The sequence below is a fragment of the Ictidomys tridecemlineatus genome, chromosome 13 (genome assembly GCF_052094955.1).
Source record: "Ictidomys tridecemlineatus isolate mIctTri1 chromosome 13, mIctTri1.hap1, whole genome shotgun sequence".
Taxonomy (NCBI): Eukaryota; Metazoa; Chordata; class Mammalia; order Rodentia; family Sciuridae; genus Ictidomys; species Ictidomys tridecemlineatus.
Genome location: NC_135489.1, coordinates 94,933,332 through 94,952,594, shown reverse-complemented (window position 1 = coordinate 94,952,594; position 19,263 = coordinate 94,933,332). Strand labels below are relative to the sequence as shown.

At 39.8% G+C, this 19,263-nt stretch overlaps 1 protein-coding gene across 1 annotated transcript in view; it reads right to left on the bottom strand.

The window, feature by feature from the left end:
* Fam120a (family with sequence similarity 120 member A) overlaps positions 1-19,263 on the bottom strand; it is a 167,946-nt gene that overhangs the window by 143,231 nt on the left and 5,452 nt on the right. The gene's annotated exons all lie outside the window — the stretch shown is intronic.

Genomic DNA, 19,263 nt, shown 5'->3' with positions numbered 1-19,263 from the left:
GTACATGCTGGGCAAGTGCTCTACACTGAGCCATGTCCCCAGCCCTGGGTAATTCTTTGCAGTGGGGGCTGTCCTATAAATGTAGATATTTAGTAGCAGCCCCGGCCTCTACTCACTGGATACCAGCAGCAGCACCTGTCTCCCCACCCTCTGCCCAGCTTAGAACAACTAAATATCTGTAGACATGGCAAAAATTCTCCCAGAGGAAGAAATCATGTCCTGTTGAGAATCACCACTCTGCAGTTAAGGCTGTTCTGCTGCTGCTTAACAAAACTTAAAGCAGGCTTCCAAAGAGTCAATGTGCTTCAAGTAAATTAACTGCATCCAAGAAAACAGTTCAAGAATGTTTATTGGAATACAAAAACATTGAGCACCCAAAAATGTAAAAATTCATAATGTCTGGCATATAGCCAAAAGCTACCAAGCACAGAAAGAATCAGGAAAATAGGACTCATAATAATAAGAAGAAATAAACCAATAAAAAGAGAAATAACACAGATGATAGAATCAGTAGCAGACATTCAAAAGTCATCTATTCAATAATAATGTTAAGTGTAAATTATAGTCAACGTGTTCAAGAAGATAGAGGAAAGACTGAGCATGTTAAATAAAGACATAGAGGATGACATGAAAGAGAAGATGATCAAAAGGACCCAAAATCAAAGTCCGAAGTGAAATCACAGTGGAATGGAACAATAGCCAATTACGGTGAACGTGACACTGTCGACAAATAAACCATAGGAGAATATTAGAATAAAAATGAACAGGACATCAATGAATAGCAAAACGACTTCAAGTGTCCTAATGCACGTGTCACTGGAGTCCCCCAAGGAGAGGAATGCACAAAACATTGGAAGAAATAGCAAACAAAAACTTTCCAAATTTGATGAAAATATAAACTCTCAGACCTAGAAAACTCAACAAATCCCGAGGACAAGAGACATGAAGAAAACAAAACCAAATCACATCACTGTCAAATTCCTTAAAACCAGTGACAATGAGGAACTAATAGGAGCAGCAGAATAAACCAAGACAAGTCACGTAAGAGGAACATAGGTGGGGACAGCACCCAGGGTTCCCCACCCCAGAGAAACCTGGTCTGAGTATAATGGAGCAATATCTTTAAAGGAAGGAGGGGAAAAAAGAGAGAAGGCGGGGGAGGGGAGAGAGAGAGAGAGAAGAGAAGAGAAGGAAAGAAAGAAAGAAAGAGGAGAAAGGAAGGAAAGAACCTTTCAACCTAGGAATCTGGAGCTCATGAAAATATCTTGCATAAATGAAGACATAATTAAGAGTTTTCAAGACACACATAAACAAAGACTTCATCAGCAGCAGACATGTACTACTAGAAATGTGGTTTTCTACATTCCCCAAAGAGGGAAACAAATGCCAGAAGCTAACCCAGACGAATACGAAGTCATAAAGAGCAAAGAAATTGGTAAATATGTGACTTTCCCCACTTTGTTAAAAAGTTCTCTTTATAACAGAATTGGCTGTTTAAAATAAAACTAAAAATAATGCAGTATGATGTTTATTACATATGTAGGGGGAACAAAAGCATGACAGCATTATCCAAGAGCCCAGGAGACAGGAAATGGAAGTCCACCCTTGTAAGATGTAAGCAAAGTGACATGATACTATCTCAAGGCCGACTGTTGTAGGTGGAAAGCGCGTGTTGCAAAACGTGGAGCAACCAGTGAAGGATACAACAGAATTTTATATAATAAGGCAGAAAGTATGAGAAAATAGGATCACAACTAATCTAAAAACATTATTCAACTAATCTAAAAGAAGGAATAGTAGAGCACCCCTGGGTTCAATCCCCAATACTGGGAAGAACAAAAAAAAATATGCAGAAATATCTGTGAGTAAATGAATTAGATTAAAAAATCTGACTTCATATTGGCAATGGAATATTTTTCATCCTTTAGAAAGAAGGACATCCTATTTTTCCAACAACATACATGAACATAAAGGACATTATGCTAAGTTAAAGAAGCCTGATGCTATATGATTTGATAGACTACAAGATATTATCTCTCTATTCTTTTTATATTTGCTAAGATTTGCTTTGTGAATTAAAATTTGGTTTATTTTAGAAATTGTTGCACGTGCTACTGAGAAGAAAATGAATTCTGTCATTGATGGATGAACTATCCTAAAGATGGCTGTTAGGTTCTAATTTGTACTTTTTAGTTCTATAGAATCTGTACTTACTTTTTGTCTAGATGATCTTCCCCAGTGATGAGAGAGGCATGGTAAAGTCACCCAGTATTATTGTATTGTGGTCTATTTGATTTTTTTTTTTTTTTTTTTGTACTGGGGATTGAACTCAGAGGCACTTGACCACTAAGCCACATCCCTATCCCTATTTTTTTTTTTTTTTAAGAGACTGGGTCTCAGTGAGTTGCTTAGTGCCTTGCTTTTGCTGAGGCTGGCTTTGAACTCACAATCCTCCTTCCTCAGCCTCCTGGGGTGAGGTGTGTGCCACCATGCGCGGTCCTATTTGATTCTTAATATTGAGATGCTCTATTTGGGGGGCATAAATATTTATAATTATTATAACTTGTTGATGCATGATTTCCTTAAGCAGTATGAAATGTGCTTCTTTTTCTCTTCTAGTTAATTTTGGCTTGGAGTCTACTTTATCTCATATGAGAACGGTGACCCTTTTAAACAAAAGATCCATGTGAGATTTTTCCCATCCTTTTACCACCTTCAGTCTGTGGATGTCTATGCCTGTGATTATTGCTGTTGTTTATTACTCCAATCTGTCAACCTATGTCTTTTTAAAAAAGGTTTATTTCGTTGTAGATGAACACACAATGTCTTTATTTATCTTTATGTGGTGCTGAGGATCAAACCCAGTGCCTCACATATGCAGGGCAAGCACTTTGCCACTGAGCTACAGCCCCAGCCCCTACCTATGTCTTTTGATTGAAGACTTTAGATCATATGCATTCAGTGTTATTATTGAGAGACAATTTTTATTTCCTGCCAGTTTGATTTTTTTTTCTAATGTTTATGTTGGATTTGATTCTCCATTAGCTATTCTTCTTTATAATAGAAGATGTCTCCTGTGCTGATTTTCTTTTTTGATTTTTCATTTCTTCTTCATGAAATATTTTACGGTGCATGTTTTGTAGTGCAGCCTTTCTAGTTATGCATTCTTTCAGCTTTCATTTATCATGGAAGGTTTTTAAAAATTTCACCTTAAATTTTGAAGCTTAATTTTTCTGGGTATAGTATTCTTGGTTGGCATCCATTATCTTTCAGAGCTTGGTACATATTATTCCAAACCCTCCTTGCTTTTAGGATCTGGGTTGGGAAATTGGCTGAAATCCAGATTGGTTTACCTCTAAGTGTGACCAGCTGTTTCTCTCTTCTGGCTTTAAAACTTCTATCCTTTTTCCATATGTTAGGCATTATCACACACACACAAAAATGTGTCTTATGGTAGATCTATTGTGATTTTGTATGTTTGGAGTCCTGTATGCCTCCTGTATTTAAATTTCTGTTTCATTCTCAAGGTTTGTAAATTTTTCTGATATGATTTAATTGAAAAGATTGTGTATTCCGCTAGTTACTGTTTCAGACCCTCCATCTATCCCAATGAATCTTAGATTTGGCCTTTTAATGTTATCCCAGATTTCTTAAATATTCTGTTGTGGTCTCTTAATATCTATGGTCAACTTAAATTCTATAGTCAATTTTATTTTCAAGATTGTATACTTTGTCTTTGAGGCCTGAAAAATCTGTCCTCAAAGTGGTCTAATCTATTGATGAAGATTTCCAATGAAGTTTTAATTTGATTTATTGATTCCTTCATTTTGAGATTTCTATTTGATTCTTTTTAAAAATCTCTATCTCTTTATTGACGTGATCTTTCACTTCTTGTATTTTCTCCCTGAATTCACCCCTTACATTACATTAATCTTCCTCATCTCCCCTATTCTTGTATTCTTGACCCACTTTTTGTTTATTAATCCAATCTGTCAACTTATGTATTTTTAAAATTATTTAGTTGTGTTCATCCACACAACTAAATAATTTAAAAAAAACAGTATATTTATTTTTATGTGGTGCTGAGGATTGAACACTCAAAGGGTCAGTTCACCGTGTATGCATGGGTTCATTTCTGGGCTCTCTATTCTCTTCCATTGGTCTATATGCCTATCCATTGTCCAGTACCATACTTTTAAAATTATATCTTTATAATGTGTTTTAAAATCAGAAGTTCATGTCTCCAGTGTAATTCTTCTTCATTTTGGTTATTTCAGGTCATTTGTGTTTCCATATCAATTTAAAAATTATCTTTTGTATTTCTGTAAAAAATCCATTGACTCCTGTAATCCCAGCAGGATTTGAACTTGGGACAGGAGGATTACAAGTTCAAAGCCAGCCTCAGCCATGGAGAGGTGTTAAGAAATTCAGTGAGACACTGTCTCTAAATAAAATACGAAATAGCACTGGGGATGTGGTTAAATGCCCCTAAATTCAATACCTGATACAAAAAAAAAATCCATTGAAATTGTGATAGGGGTGGTTTTGAATCTGAAGACTATTTTAGGGTAGTATGAATGTTTATACTAACATATTAAAATTTCCAATCCATGAATACATATATGTCTGTGTTTTCATTACTTTCATCACTATTTTGTTGTTTTAGGGTACAAGCATTTTGCCTCTTTGATTAAGTTTGTGACCATTTTATTCTTTTTGATACTACTGTAAATGTGATTATTTTATCAATTTATTTTCATTCTACTTATTAGTATACAGAAACACAGCTGATTTCTAAATGTGAATTTTGCCTCTAAAATTTTACTAAATTTGTTTAGTAGTTATAATCCTTTTTTTTGTGGAACCTTTAGTGTTTTCTATACAAATATCATGTCATCTTCAAATAGAGATAATTTTATTTATTCCTTTCTGACTTAAATCACTTTTATATCTTTTCCTTGCCTGATTGCTTTGGCTAGGACTTCTAGTACTACATTTAATAGAAGTGATGAAAGACAGTATCCTTGCTTTGTTCCTGATTTTGAGGAAAAGTGTTTTGTTTTTCACCATTTTATATATTAGTGAGGGGCTTTTCGATTATGGCCTTTATTATCTTGAGGTAAATGTATCCTATTCTCAATTGCTGAGTGTTTTTATCATGAAAGGGAATTGAATTTTGTTACCTGCTTTTTCCCTCTACCTATTGAGACAAATCATGTGTTTCTCCCCTTCTTTCTGTCAATGTGGTGTATTACACTGATAGATTTTCATCTTTACATCCCAGGAATAAAACTCTTTTAGTATTGGTTCATGATCCTTTGAATGCCCTGTTCGGTGTAGTTTTCTAATATTCTGTTGAGGATTTTTGATCTATTATTCACTAGTGATCCTAGCTTAAAGTTTACTAGTAGTATCTTTTCCTGGATTCAGTATCAGTGCAATGCTAGCCTCATAAAATGAGTTTGGAAGTGTTCTCTCCTTTGAATTTTTGGAAAAGTTTTAAAAATATTAGCATTAAATGGAGGGATGTAACCCAGTGGTAGAGTACCTGCCTTGCATGTGTGAGGCCCTGGATTCAATCCCTTGGGACTGCAAAAAAAGGGGGGTGGCAGAGATTAATGTTGATTTTAAAAAAATGCTTGGTACAAGTCATCTGAGACTGTGCTTTTCATTGTTTCTTTGTTGAAATACTCACTTGTGTATTCTTTTCCTGAGCTTATTGAGCATCTTTATGACAGTCGATTTGGATTCTTTGTCAGATAATTCATGTGGCTCTACTTCTTTTTGGTTGTTTTCTGGAAATTTATGTTTTTCCTTTGCTTTGGTCATGCTTCCCCGCTTCTTCATGTTCTTTGATATGTTGTGTTGGTGTTTGCATACTTAAAGAGACAGCCACCCCTCATTCCTTATGAACTGGGCTTTTCACAGGGGACAACCTCCACCAATCAGCTTGTTAGAATTTGCAGTATCCTTTCTCAGAAAACTTGGAATGAAACCACCATTTGACCCAGTTATCCCATTCTTTGGCATATACCCCAAAGACTTAAAATCAGAATACTATAGTTACACAGCCACACCAATGTTCATAGCAGCTCAATTCACAATAGCTAAGCTATGGAACAAATGCCAAGATGCCCTTCAACAGATGAATGAATGAAGAAATTGTGGTATATATACACAATGGAATATTTCTCAGCTATAAAGAAGAGTGAAATTACGCATTTGTGGATAAATGGATGGAACTGAAGACTATCATGTTAAATGAAATAAGCCAATCGCCCCAAAAAACAATGATATGCGGATGCTGACTCACAATAAGCTGGGAGGGGGGGAGTGGAGGTTCACTGGATTGGACAGGGGAGAAGGAGGATAGGAGGGGAAATGGGAATGGGAAAGTCAGTAGAATGAATCAGACATCACTTTCCTATGTTCATGTGTGAATACACAACCAGTGTAACTTCACAATACGTACAACCACAAGAATGGGAAATTATACTCCATGTATATATGATATGTCAAAATACAATCTACTTTTATGCATAACTAAAAAGAACAAATTTTTAAAAAGAAAAGAATTTGCAGGCTCCCTTTTCCAGGTCATCGTCTCTCACCTTCTCTGGTGCCTGGTGCCAGCTGCTGCACAGCAGGTGTTCTGGAGCAGCAGCCCAGGGCCCTCTCTTGTTTGTGTTTTTCCCAGCAATCCTCCGCTACAGAAGTGCATGCGGGGTCTGCCACAGGAGGCAAAAACCATTTCTTCAGGCAGAACCTCAGCATTTGAACATCTGCCGTGCTGCAGTCTTCTCTTTCTCTCTCCAGGGAGAAGCTAGGGGCTGTGAATTTTCCCAATCCTGTTGCACTTAGCCAAGGGTGGGGGGGTTTCTGACTGCTCCCTACTTATTTAGAATATGCCTGGTTCTATCAATACAATGAGATGAACAAAACAAAAGCCAGTTCCTCGGGAAGTACCCCACAAAGGCCAGACTGCCAACTGAATGTGCCCATGTCGACCATCCCCAGAGAGAGGCTAGGATTTGGGGTTTCACTAGCTCATTCCACCACACTGAGTGTGGAAGAAAGGTTGCAGCCAGTAAGCAAACACTACTGCAAACAGTGCCTTTATTTTCAGCACCTCCCAATCTGCGCTCTTTCCGGTCAGTGCTCATTGCATCAGGCAAGCCATACACTCATCCTTTGGGCAGCTCCTGAAAAGTCTGACTGTATGGCCCCCCAAGGAGAGAGAATCTTACACTCCCACCAACAGTGCATAAGACCTTCAATTTCTTCACATTTTCACCAACACTTTTTTTTTAGTAGTAGCCATCCCAGTGGGTGTAATATCTCATTCCAGTTTTGATCTGCATTTCTCTAGTGATTCATAACGATGAATATCTTTTTATGTGCTTGTTATCAATTTGTATATCTTCTTTAGAGAAGCACCTATCCAGGTCCTTGGCCCATTTTTGAATTGGGTTGTGTGGGGTTTATTTTGCTGAGTTTAGAGTTCTTTGTATATTCTGGATATTAATCCCTTATTGGATGTGTGATTTGGGTCTGGGGGTATCACTTAGAAGTAGAACCCTTGCCTAGTGTGCTCAAGACTCTGGGCTCAGCACTGCAGAAAAGAAAGATGTATTATTTGCAAATATTTCCTCCCATTCTGTGGGTTCATTGTTGCTTGGTTTGTATGATTTTTTTTTGATTCAAAAATTTTAAATATTTATGAAGTCAAATTTGCCAATTTTTAATTTTGTTGCCTGCGTAACCATTGATATAATCCACGTCATATCCTAGAAATCATTGCCAAATCCAACATTGTGAAATGCTGTCATTACGTTGTCTTCTAAGAGTTGTAAAGTTTTATAGATTTGATATATTTTGAGCTAATTTTCATGTGATGTTAGGTAAGTGTCCAAAAACAACTACTTCTTCTTCTTCTTCTTCTTCTTCTTCTTCTTCTTCTTCTTCTTCTTCTTCTTCTTCTTCTTCTTCTTCTTCTTCTTCTTCTTCTTCTTCTTCTTCTTCTTCTTCTCTTTGCATGTGGATATTCAGTTCTCTAAGCACCATTTATTGAGAAGACTGTCCATCTCCATTTTCTGCTCTTGCGACCCTTGTCAAAAATCATTTCACTGTATGTGTGAAGTCATATTTTGGAGTTCTCTATTAAACTCTGTTGTTTTATGTATTTTTCCTTATTCTAGTACAACAGTTTTGATTGCTATAGCTTTATAGCAAGATTTGAACTCAAGACTTGTGAATCCTGAAGTTCTGGTCTTCTTTTTAAAGGTTGTTTTGGCTATTGATGGGTCCCTAGATATTCCATATGAGTTTTAGCCTGGGTTTTTCTATTACTGCAAAAAAAATGTCATTAGTATTTTGAAAGTTATGGCATTGAGTCTGCAGAATGCCTTGGGTAGCACTGATACCTTAATACTAAGTCTTCTAATATGTGAACATGGGGTTTATTTCCGTTAATTTATGCAATTTCAGATTTATTTCAGTAATATTTTATAATTTTTTAATACAAGACTTTCATCTCTTTGATTAATTCTTTAGTATTTTGTTTTGTTGATGCTGTTGTAAATGGATCTGGTTGTTCATTGGTAGTATATGTAAATGCAAACAATTTTTATATCAGTTACTGTGTTTGTGTGTGTGTGTGTAATAGAATTGTATACCTAAATCATATATATTGCATTCATGTTTTCCATGAAGAGAGATAATTTTACTCATTTCTTTACAATTTGGATAAGTTTATATCTTTTCCTTAAACAATTTCTCTGGCTAGAACTTCTAGTACTATGTTGAATAGGAGTGGGAAAATGGTCATTTTTATGTTTTTGTTGGTCTTGAAGAAAGGCTTTCAGTCTTTAACCATTAAGTATGATGTTTTCTGTGGATTCTTCATATACGGTTTTATTGTGTTGAAGTAGTTTCTGTCTATTCCTACTTTGTTGACTTTTTTAATCATGAAAGGATATAGACAATAAAATCCTTTATGATATAATTATACAAGCATGGAATATATCTCATTCTAATTAGGATCCCTTTCTTCTGGGTGTACTTGATGGTGGGATTCACTTAAGTATTTTCATATATGTACATAGGAAAATTACATTAGATTCATTCTACTGTCTTTCCTATTTCTACCCCTCTCCTTACCTTTATTTCCCTTTGTCTAATCTACTAACATCTCTTCTCCCTCCATCTTTATTGTGGCTTCCACATGTCAGTGAAAACACTTGACTTTTTTTGGGGGGGGATTAACTTATTTTATTTAGCATGATATCCAAAGGATTTAAAATTAACATATTACAGTGACACAGCCACATTCATGTTTATAGCAGCACAAGTCACAATAGCTAAGCTATGTAGCCATCCTAGGTGCCCTTGAACAGATGAATGGAAAAAGGAATTGTGGTATATGTACACAATGGAATATTACTCAGCTCTAAAGAAGAATGACTTTATGACATTTGCCAGAAAATGGATGGGTCAGGAGATCTTAAATTAAGATTCAATCACCTTACTGGTTATGGGTCTATTCAGATTTTTTAAATTTATGATTTAGTCTTAATAGGTATTATGTTTCTAGAAATTTGTGCATTTCATTTAGTATAAGTTGTACATAGTGTCTTGCTAAAATCCTTTTGATTTCCCTAGAATCAGTACTAATGTCCCATTTTTCATTTCTGATTTTAGGAATTTTGGTCTTTAATTTTTTAGTCCAAACAGCTAAGGGATTAACAATTTTGTCAATGTTTTCAAAGAATTAAACTTCGGTTACATTGATTTTCTTCTATTTCATTGATCTCTAATCATTTTGCTCATGTGTGAACACATGAGTATGTGTGTGTGTGTGTGTGTGTGTGTGTGTGTGTGTGTGTGTGTGTGAGAGAGAGAGAGAGAGAGAGAAGAGAGAGATACTGGGATTGAAGCCTCTTACATGCCAGAGAAGTGCTCTACCACTGAGTCATCTTTTATTTTATTTTTGAGACAAGTTCTCACTAAGTTTCCCAAGCTGGTCTTGAACTTGTAATCCTCCCACCTGAGTCCCTCAACTAGCTAGGATAAAGGCATGTGCTACCAGGCCCAGCTTACTCTAATCTTTATCATATCCTTTCTTCTACTATCTTTGGTTTGGGTTTGTTCTTTTGCTAGTTCCTTAAATTGTAGAGTTTGGTTGTTGATTTTCCCGTCTTTCTTGGGTTTTAATGTATTTATGGCTATGAATTTCCCCCTTAAAACAGCTTTTGCTGTGTCCCATACATTTCAGTGCATTGTGATTTGTTTTTCATTCATCTCTGAGTATTAACTTCTCATGTGAGTTTTTCAAATAACCCACTGGTGATTTGAAATTGCTTGTTTAGGGCTGGGGTTGTGGCTCAGCGGTAGAGCACTTGCCTAGCATGTGTGAGGCCCTGGGTCCGATCCTTAGTATCACATAAAAATAAAATAAAGATTATTGTGTTCACCTAACAATTAAAACAAATATTTAAATAAATAAATAAATCGCATGTTTAGCTTCCACAAATATGTACATTTTCCAGTTTTATTTCTGTTGTTGATTTTTAACTTCATTCCATTGTTGATAGAGAGGAGATTTTGTATAACGTGTCTATTTTTTAAAGTCTACTGAGAATTTGCAGCCTAACAATAGCCAAACTATGGAACCAGTCTGGATGGGCTTCAATGGATGAATGGATAAAAAAAATGAGGTAAAATATTCACAGTGGAGTTTTTACTCAGCCATGAAGAAAAACGAAATGATGACCTTTGTAAGAAAATGGGTGGAACGAGAGACGATCATGTTAAGTGAAGTCAGTCAAGCCCAGAAGGTCAAAGGTCACATATTTTTCTGTCATAGGCAGAAGCTCGAGAGGACAAAGGAAAAGAAAAGGGGAGGATCTCGTGAAAATCAAAGAGAGCTCAGCGGAGGAAAGGGACAAGGGATGTGAGGAGGGGATGGAGGGGGCCAGTGCCGGGGAGTGACATTGGCCGAATTATGTCCCATGCATGTACAAACATACAGCAGTCAATGCCATCATTATGTACAGTTATGATGTACCAATAACAATGTGAAAAAACAAAAAGAATTAGCTCCAGAGGTGCCTGTTACAGCCGTCACCCAATGGGGAAATTACTCGACAGGAATATCTTAGAGTTTGTAAGATAAACAAACAAACAAATATTGTGTTCCGCCACCAAGAAATAAAATAAAATAAAAAATTTCAGCCTACTTTATAGTCTATGCTGCAAAACACCCCGTGTACACTTGAGAAGAACATAGATATTGCTGCTTCTGGGAAGAGCTTGGTACATGTTTGCTAGATCTAGATGATTCCTTGTGTTAAGTCCCTTAATTTCCTAGTTATCTTCTGTCACTTTGTATCCATTTTGGGTGGGGTGTTGAGCATTCACCTGTTTCTGTGAAAGGACTTCTCCATTCCATTCTGTCAGTCTTGGCTTCATCTGTTTTGATGGTCTGTCACCAGATGCATAAATGTTTAAAACGGTTACATCTGGCCGGATTGAAATTGCATTCCTCTCTATAAAGTCCTTCTTTGTCTCTTGTAACCTTTTCTTATTTAAAGTCTCTTTTGTCTGGTGTCTGGGACGCCTTCCCTGCTCTATTTGGTAGCTCTTTGCATGGAGCACCTTTTCAGACCCTTTAATTTTTTTTCTTTGTGACTGTGGATCTAAAGTGAGTCTCTTGGGGACAGTGTAGATCCTGTGCTTTCACCCATTCTTCCAATTTTGACTTTTCACCAGAAAGCTTCATCTGTTTACTTATAAAGCACTGAGAAGAGATTTATTCCTGTCATTTAAAAATCTTTTTCTGTATGCCTAATACCCCGTCTATCCCTCATATCCTGCATTACTGTCTTCTTTTATGTTTAGTTGATTTTTTATAGTGAATTTTTAAAAATTCCTTTTGCCTTTCCTCTAACACATATTCTATAACCACTTTCTTTCTGGTTACCATGGGGATTACATTTACCATCCTAAGGCTGTCACACTCTAATTTGACTTTATGCCAGATTCACTTCAATCGCGCAGAAAAACTCTGCTACCTTACAGCTCCTTTTCCCCTCCTTTTAATTGGCGATGTCACAAAATTACATTTTTTTAAATATATTATGCCCCTAAACAGAAACTAATAATTCTTTTAAATGCACCCCCCCCACTGCTTAAATTATGTGGAAGAAAGTATTGAGTTACAAACTAAAATCATAAAAACAGCATCTTTCAGACTGATAAATCTAATACATTCCTCTTCTATAGGAAACATGCATCAAAGTTACCATCTATTGCTACAACATGAGTTTTTGTGATTGCGGTTGTATTTTCCTTATGGGGCATTTATTCTTTCATACAGCTTCACGCTACTGTCTCGTGTCCTTTGGTTCCATCCTTCAGGACGCCTTGAGCGCTTTCTCAGGGGCCAGTTTAGATAATGAGCTCTTTTGTCATCTGGGACTCTCTGTGCCTCTCCCTCACTGTCTTGTAGGACCGTTTTGCCAGACACAGGATGGACGCTAGGGTGACAGTCTTTCTCTGTTATCACTTTGGATATATCAGCCCACTGTCTTCTGCCTTCCAAAATTTCAGATGAGAAATCTGTCGCGCCTCTTCTTGGGGAGCCTTGCAGGTGAGGGGCCACCTCTCTCCTGCTGCCCTTGAGGGTCTCCTTTGTGTCTGGCTTTTCGTAGTCTAGTTATGGCGCGTCTTGCCTTGTCTCTTGGGTTTCATCTTACTCGCATTCATTTGATGTGGACATTCATGTCTCAACAAATTTGGGGACTTTTCTGCCATGATTACCTCAAATATTCTCTCCTTCCTCTGTTTTCCCTGTAGGACTTTGACGGTGGATAGGTTGGTCTTTTATGGGCTCCATTGGGTATTTTTTAATTCTTTCCTTTCTGTTCCTCAGACTTAATCATTTCTATTGTCCTATCTTCAGATTTACCAGTTCTTTCTTATGCCTTTGGGTCCCTTTACTGAATATTCATTTATTTTTTGCTGCCTTTTAGAATCTCTCTCTCTCTCTCTCTCTCTCTCTCTCTCTCTCTCTCTTCTCCCTCCCCCATAGTCCTATCTAGCTCATGCATCACTTCACCAACACGTCAGTTTTTCGATCATTTTTAAGATAGTTGTTATAAAGTTTTGTCCCTTTGATGTCTTCAGGGACCGTTTGTGTTGATTTATGTTTTCCCTTTGAATGGGTCATAATTGAACATTTTAATCTACCAACATGGTAACGCTGCACAACAGATTCACTCTATTCCTCAGGACTTTCTTTTTTTGGCGGGGGAGTGTACCCGGGGTTGAACTCAGGGGCACTCCACCACGGAGACACACCCTCCAGCCCTATTTTGTATTCTATCCTCCACCAGGCGACCAGCAGGCTGGTTTCATTAAAGAGGTTCGTGGCAGAGAAGTTAACTAGTGAGATGGAAATAAAACACACAGACTCAATGACCTTTTTCTATGACCAGGTCCTAGACGGCTCTCCCCTCTCTGGCTTTCACCTTGAACCACCCGGTGGGGCAGCCAGGCTTACTCAGGGCTAGCAGGAGAGAGAGAGAGAGCACGCCAGGGAGTGGCCTTTTATTGGGGAACAGGAAATTCAGGGGAAAATTCCATCCAATGAAGGTCGAGGGGGCAGCATTCCAAGGTCACGGTCAGTGATTGGTCTCAGGGTCAGTGGTCAGTCACACCCCCACATGGACAGGCTCTCGCACCTGGAGAGGGTGGGGATAGCTCCGACACAGTTTGGCCAGAGCGCCTCACACCCAATCCGGGAGGTGCCCAATCACGTGCGAGAATGGCTTCCCACACTCTTCAGAGGTAGGTTCTCACTCTTAGCGCCTCACCTTTGCTGAGGCTGGCTTTGAACTTGCAATCCTCCTCTCAGCCCCCTGAGCCTCTGGGATTCCAGGCATGCACAGCTGCTTGCTTTTGTTTATTGTTGTTTTTTTTTTTTTTTTAATGTGGTAAGTGTGGTAGGTTGTCTGTGTGCCAAGGACCAGTCTGAGCTACAAACTTAAAATACTTCTTAGGTCTTTTCTGAGCCTTCATCTTCCCCTTTCTGATTTCCCCTGCATATGCCATTAGTTTTGAATGTTCTAGTCTTTAATGTCTGGCTCCCAAATGGAGAAGAAGAAGAAAATGAAGTGGGGAGGAGAACATGCTAGCATTTCAAATATCTCAGAAGTCACTTCAGCAGGAGGGAAGAGGCTTGCAACAGTGGGGACAAGCCCAACAGTGACCTCCAGCCTCTGTGCTCAGAAGCAACAGCCGGTGACCAGAACACAGATCCCTGGAATCTGGAGGAGGACAGGCTGATTCTCCCACAAGCTGCATGAAATCACTCCAGGGACATGTGCACAGAAGCCCAACAAGGCCTGGGGACAGGGGACATGTAGATGCTACTGCACAAGAGCCAAAATTGAAATTAACTACAATGTAACCACCCAAGCCTGCTCCTGAAAGTTCTGAGCTGGTAACAGACTCCATAGTTCTAAAACAGTTAACACCCAACAGATTCTTCTGGTGCTGCTATCGATATCTCAGTGGAGAGAGAGATCCCTGGTACTTCCCACTCTCACGTCTTCTCAGATTCTCTGTTTCTTCCACTTTTGAAGAATAATTCCTCAGGCTACAGAATTCTGGTGGGTGGAATTTTTTTCTCTCAACACTTTAAATATTCCACCCCACTCTCTTCTTGCTCTCATGGTTTCTGAGGAGAAGTCAGATGGAACTATTATTTTTGTTCCCTGTCGTTCAGCTCCTTCCCCTTAGCTACAGGACTTTTCCTTTATCTTGCCTTTCCTGCAGCTTGGCTATGATATGCCTGGGTGTAGGTGAAAGACACAGGCCTCTTCTCTGTAAGTCTACGGTTGATGGACATCCCATTTCGGTGGTCCCCAGCTTCACTGGACATGGGAAGCATAAGAGGAACTTGGAAATATGTATAGATCCAGGCGCCCCCAAGAGCAATGCATCAGAGACTTCTAGGCAGGACGCAGAAGGTGAGGGTTCACCATGGCACTGTCCTCTTTGCTCATTCTCTCTCGATAGTGCTTTTACATCTGGAGTCATAACTTCATATCTTGAGAAGCAATGTTTCACTTCAACATAAAAAAAAAATTCCTTGAATCTGAGTCTGTGACATGAAGCATTTGTCTACAGTTAAAATGGACATGGCATCACAAGAACTTTGTACCATCAGGGGCTTTTATGAAAAGATTTCGAAAGATTTGTAGTCTCTTCCAATTCCAAGAGAAAGTGGAAGAACCTGTTATGGCTTAGTGTGGAAAATGTCCTGAAGAACGAGTTTTTTGAATGCATGAGCCCAGTGCAGTGAGGTTCAGAAATGATTAAGACTATAACCACTATAACCACATCAATGGATTAATCCACTTGATGAATTAATAATTTGAATGGACTGTGGGTGTAGACAGGTGGGGCGTGGTTGAGCTGGAGGAGGTACATCACTGGGGACATGGCCTTGGGCTGTATCTGTCCTTGCTCCCCCCCACACACACTTCTCTCTACTTCCTGACTGCCAGGAGCTCTCCTCTGCCATGACCTCTGCCATGACCTTGGTCCAGAGCAATGGAGTTGGCTGACCAGGGACTAAACTTCCGAAACCCAGAGCCCAGAAGAATTTTTTCTCCTTTAAATTGTTCTTGTCAGGTATTTTGGTCACAGCAATGAAAAACTGACTCACAAAGAAACTTACTTTAACCCAAGCAGGCTCAGGTGATGTTCATTTTGAATATTATCCAGATTTTATTAGGATTTCCTCAAAACTAAAATAGCTTATACTGACCCTTCAATTGAATAGAATGATCTTAACTTTAAAATGTGATGTCCGCATGATGCTTAAGTTGGCAAAAAAAAAAACAAACAAAACTTATTCCTTTGTCCATGGATGTGTATGTATACATGTGTGTGTGTGTGTGTGGATTGACAATACCTTTATTTTATTTATTTATTTTTACGTGTGCTGAGGATGGAACCCAGTGCCTCACATGTGCTAGGCAAGCGCTCTCCCACTGAGCTTCAGCCCCAGCCCCATGGATGCATTTAGACAGATTTAACTCATGCTATCCACCCTGCTCCTGAGCTTTGACGGTTTATTAAAATGTTGAAATTCTCCTGGAAAGAATTGAACCCAAGTAGACTATCATTGTGGGCCTTTATCATTTATTGTCCTAAGTAGAATAACTTTGAGAGCGAAAAGAGGAGCTCTTAATAACACTTTAGGTATAAACCAAACCTCAACCCAGCCCGTCCATTTCATACCAGGACATTTGTTGTTTATGATCCAAATTCATGAGACGGGTCAGAACAGGGGCTGCACTTCTGTCATGCGCATGACAAGGTCTGGCGTGATACCTGATAATGCTCAAGTCTTTGGTTAACGGGTCCATGCTGTTGCTCGGGAGGCTGAGGCAGGAGGATCTCAAGTTTGAGGCCCATCTGGGCGACTTAGCAAGACCCTGTCTCAAAATCGAAAATTTTAAAAAGGGAGTAGGGATGTAGTTCATAGGCAGAATGCTCCCAGGTTCCATTCTCAGAACCACAAAAGAAAACAATAATAATAATAATAATAAAGGGTCCAATCTGGTGCCACAAGGAGAGAAATGGGAAGGACGGGAATGAAGCGGTACCCAGGAAGAGTCCCAGGAAGGAAAAACAGTGGTCCAGGGAAGGGCATATGGTATGCACATGGAGAGAGAGAGAGAGGGAGTCTGAAGGTAGAACACTGGGCACAAGACGTTTGGGGTATAGAGAACAACAGCCCAGTGTCCGAGCCCAGCCACCAAGTGGCCCCAGGAACTTTGAGAAAGTAATTGGCAGCAGTGAACCTCAGCTCTGCCTCCAGGTTCTGCCCTCCCCTCCTGGCCCCCAGAACCCTCACTACACAGGGACATTTCCTATGCTCTCCACACACTGCCCTCCCTTCCTGGGACCTTTGTCCAGTTTCCTGTGCCCAGAAGCAGAGGTTGGTTGTTTGGTTTGGTGAGTTGACTGAAATCAGCTCCTATGGCGAGATGGATCCTGCGTTCTCCATCCACGTCAGCACCTCCCCGTACTCAGTATGAAATGCCTGCTAGCACCATGTAGGCCAGGGGAAGGAGAAATTAAAACTCAGACTCTTCTAGAGGTCCGAACAGCGCCTGTCCACCGCCTGGATCTCCTCTGGTCTCATGATGTCAAAGGCGACGTCACAGCAGTGCACCCAGGAACTCCCGGGAGAACCCAAGGGCTCCCAGACTCGTCTCGGGCGTTCACACGTCACTAGTAGAGCCAGCTGGTCCAGAAGCATCTGAGGAAACCTCTGGGGGGCAGGCAGCCAGCCTTCACAGCTTTGCCCTTGGAGGTCATGACCCCCCAACAGGTCCTTCCTCTATGAAATCATCAATGGGTTCACCCTTGGAGGAGCTCAGAGTTTTCACCATCCCATCACTTCTTCAAAGCTTCACCTCTGAACACTGCCGCATTGGGAACCAAGCCTTCAACACACCAGCTTTGGGGCCATTTCAGGTCCAAGCCATGACAAGCAGTTTATGTAATTCCGTTCTCTTCTCTTATCATTTATATTACATTTTGACAATTTTCTAAGACTTAATCTCCATTTATAGCTTATCTCTGTCTACTCTGAAGTATCACTAAGCCTCCACGTTGGTAGTACAGATACCTCTGAACAGAGCAGCCCTCGTCGAGGTGGAGACTTGGACCCAATCAACAGATTTGGGAGCTCAGCAGGTGGACTGTGTGCAAGACGCAGTTGGAACAGTGGTCATCCTTTATGCAGAAGCCTTTATTCAGGCCCCTCGTCAGCCTGCAGCTCCAACTTCAGCCTCTAGCAAGTTCTGCTCAGCCCTCTGAGTCTCTTCCACAGGCCTTTTTTATAGGCAGGTCAGACACAGAAGGCACACTGCCAACAGGTCACATCGTGGGTGCATATTCACTAGGAGATGTTTACAACCTTGAATATGTAGCTGAGTCAGAGTTACTGACCTTGGCTCCACACTGAAAACACAGCCCACCAGATGCTGTGGTGAGGGAACCTAACTATAGCCATATGGGGCCCGATCTATACTCCAGTTCCTTCTTTCCTTTCCTTGGAATAGTGACCATCAAACTTAGCCATAAGTATCCTCATCATGTTGGTATTGTTATTACTATTTATTTATTTTTTGGCAGTACTGGGGATTTAACCAAGGGGTGCTCTACCTCTGAGCTACACTCCCAGCCCTTTTTAATACTTTATTTTGAGAGAAGTCTCACTAAGGTTCTGAGGCTGGCCTCAAACTTGGGATCCTCCTGTTTCAGCCTCCCAAGTAGCTGGGATCACAGGCACACACTCACATGTCCACTCTTCTGATAAGCCCATTAAAAGAATTCTTCATTTTTATTATCATGATTTGGATTTCTAGCATTTCCTTTTTCTTTGAATTCCCATCAGTGAAATTAAGCATTTTCATAGAAACTGTATGACAATAGAATTCTTTAAATACCAGATGGACAGCTGCTTCTCAGAAGGAGGCAGGGCAGGCGGGCCAGGAGGTAACCGCTTCTTTGGGCTTTTGGGAAACCAGTAATCACATCCGCCTTCTGTATCAGACCTGTCATTGTCATGGCTGTGAGGCAGACTTTCCGGGGTGTATGATTGACAAAGAATGGACCTCTGACTTAACGGATCTCCTCGAGAATGCAGGAAGGGGCCATCTCAGTTCAGTGGTCAGATTTGCTCACTGCCTATCACCTGCCTGCGTGACCCCTGACCCGGGTATTCACTGAGTGTATTAATTTATGGTCACCCTGTTCTCTGCCTGTAAAAATTGTTATGACTTCTTTTTCTTTGGAGCACTCTTTTAGGACAACTTGAATCTGTGTTTCAAGGCCACGGTCACTCGGGTTTGGCTCAGAACATCTTATCTGCTTTCAAGCAGGGTCATTATTTTCCTTGGACACATCTCTCTGCTTACATCACCCGTCCATTCTGGAGTGCTCTACTTGTTCATTTGACGCACATGCTTCAGAGTGGTATTGAACTCCAGTGTCCCTGCCGTGTCTGCTTCCCATGATTGTTCCACCTCTTTAAATTGTGTTGCTTGTCTTTCATTATATCCTGTAATCTTGGGAGATCCATCAATTGAACAAATAATCCCTGAGGCTCAAATTCTTCCATGGTGATCCAACCCTGCTTGACAAATTCTTTTCTTTCTTTCTTTTTTTTTTTTTTAG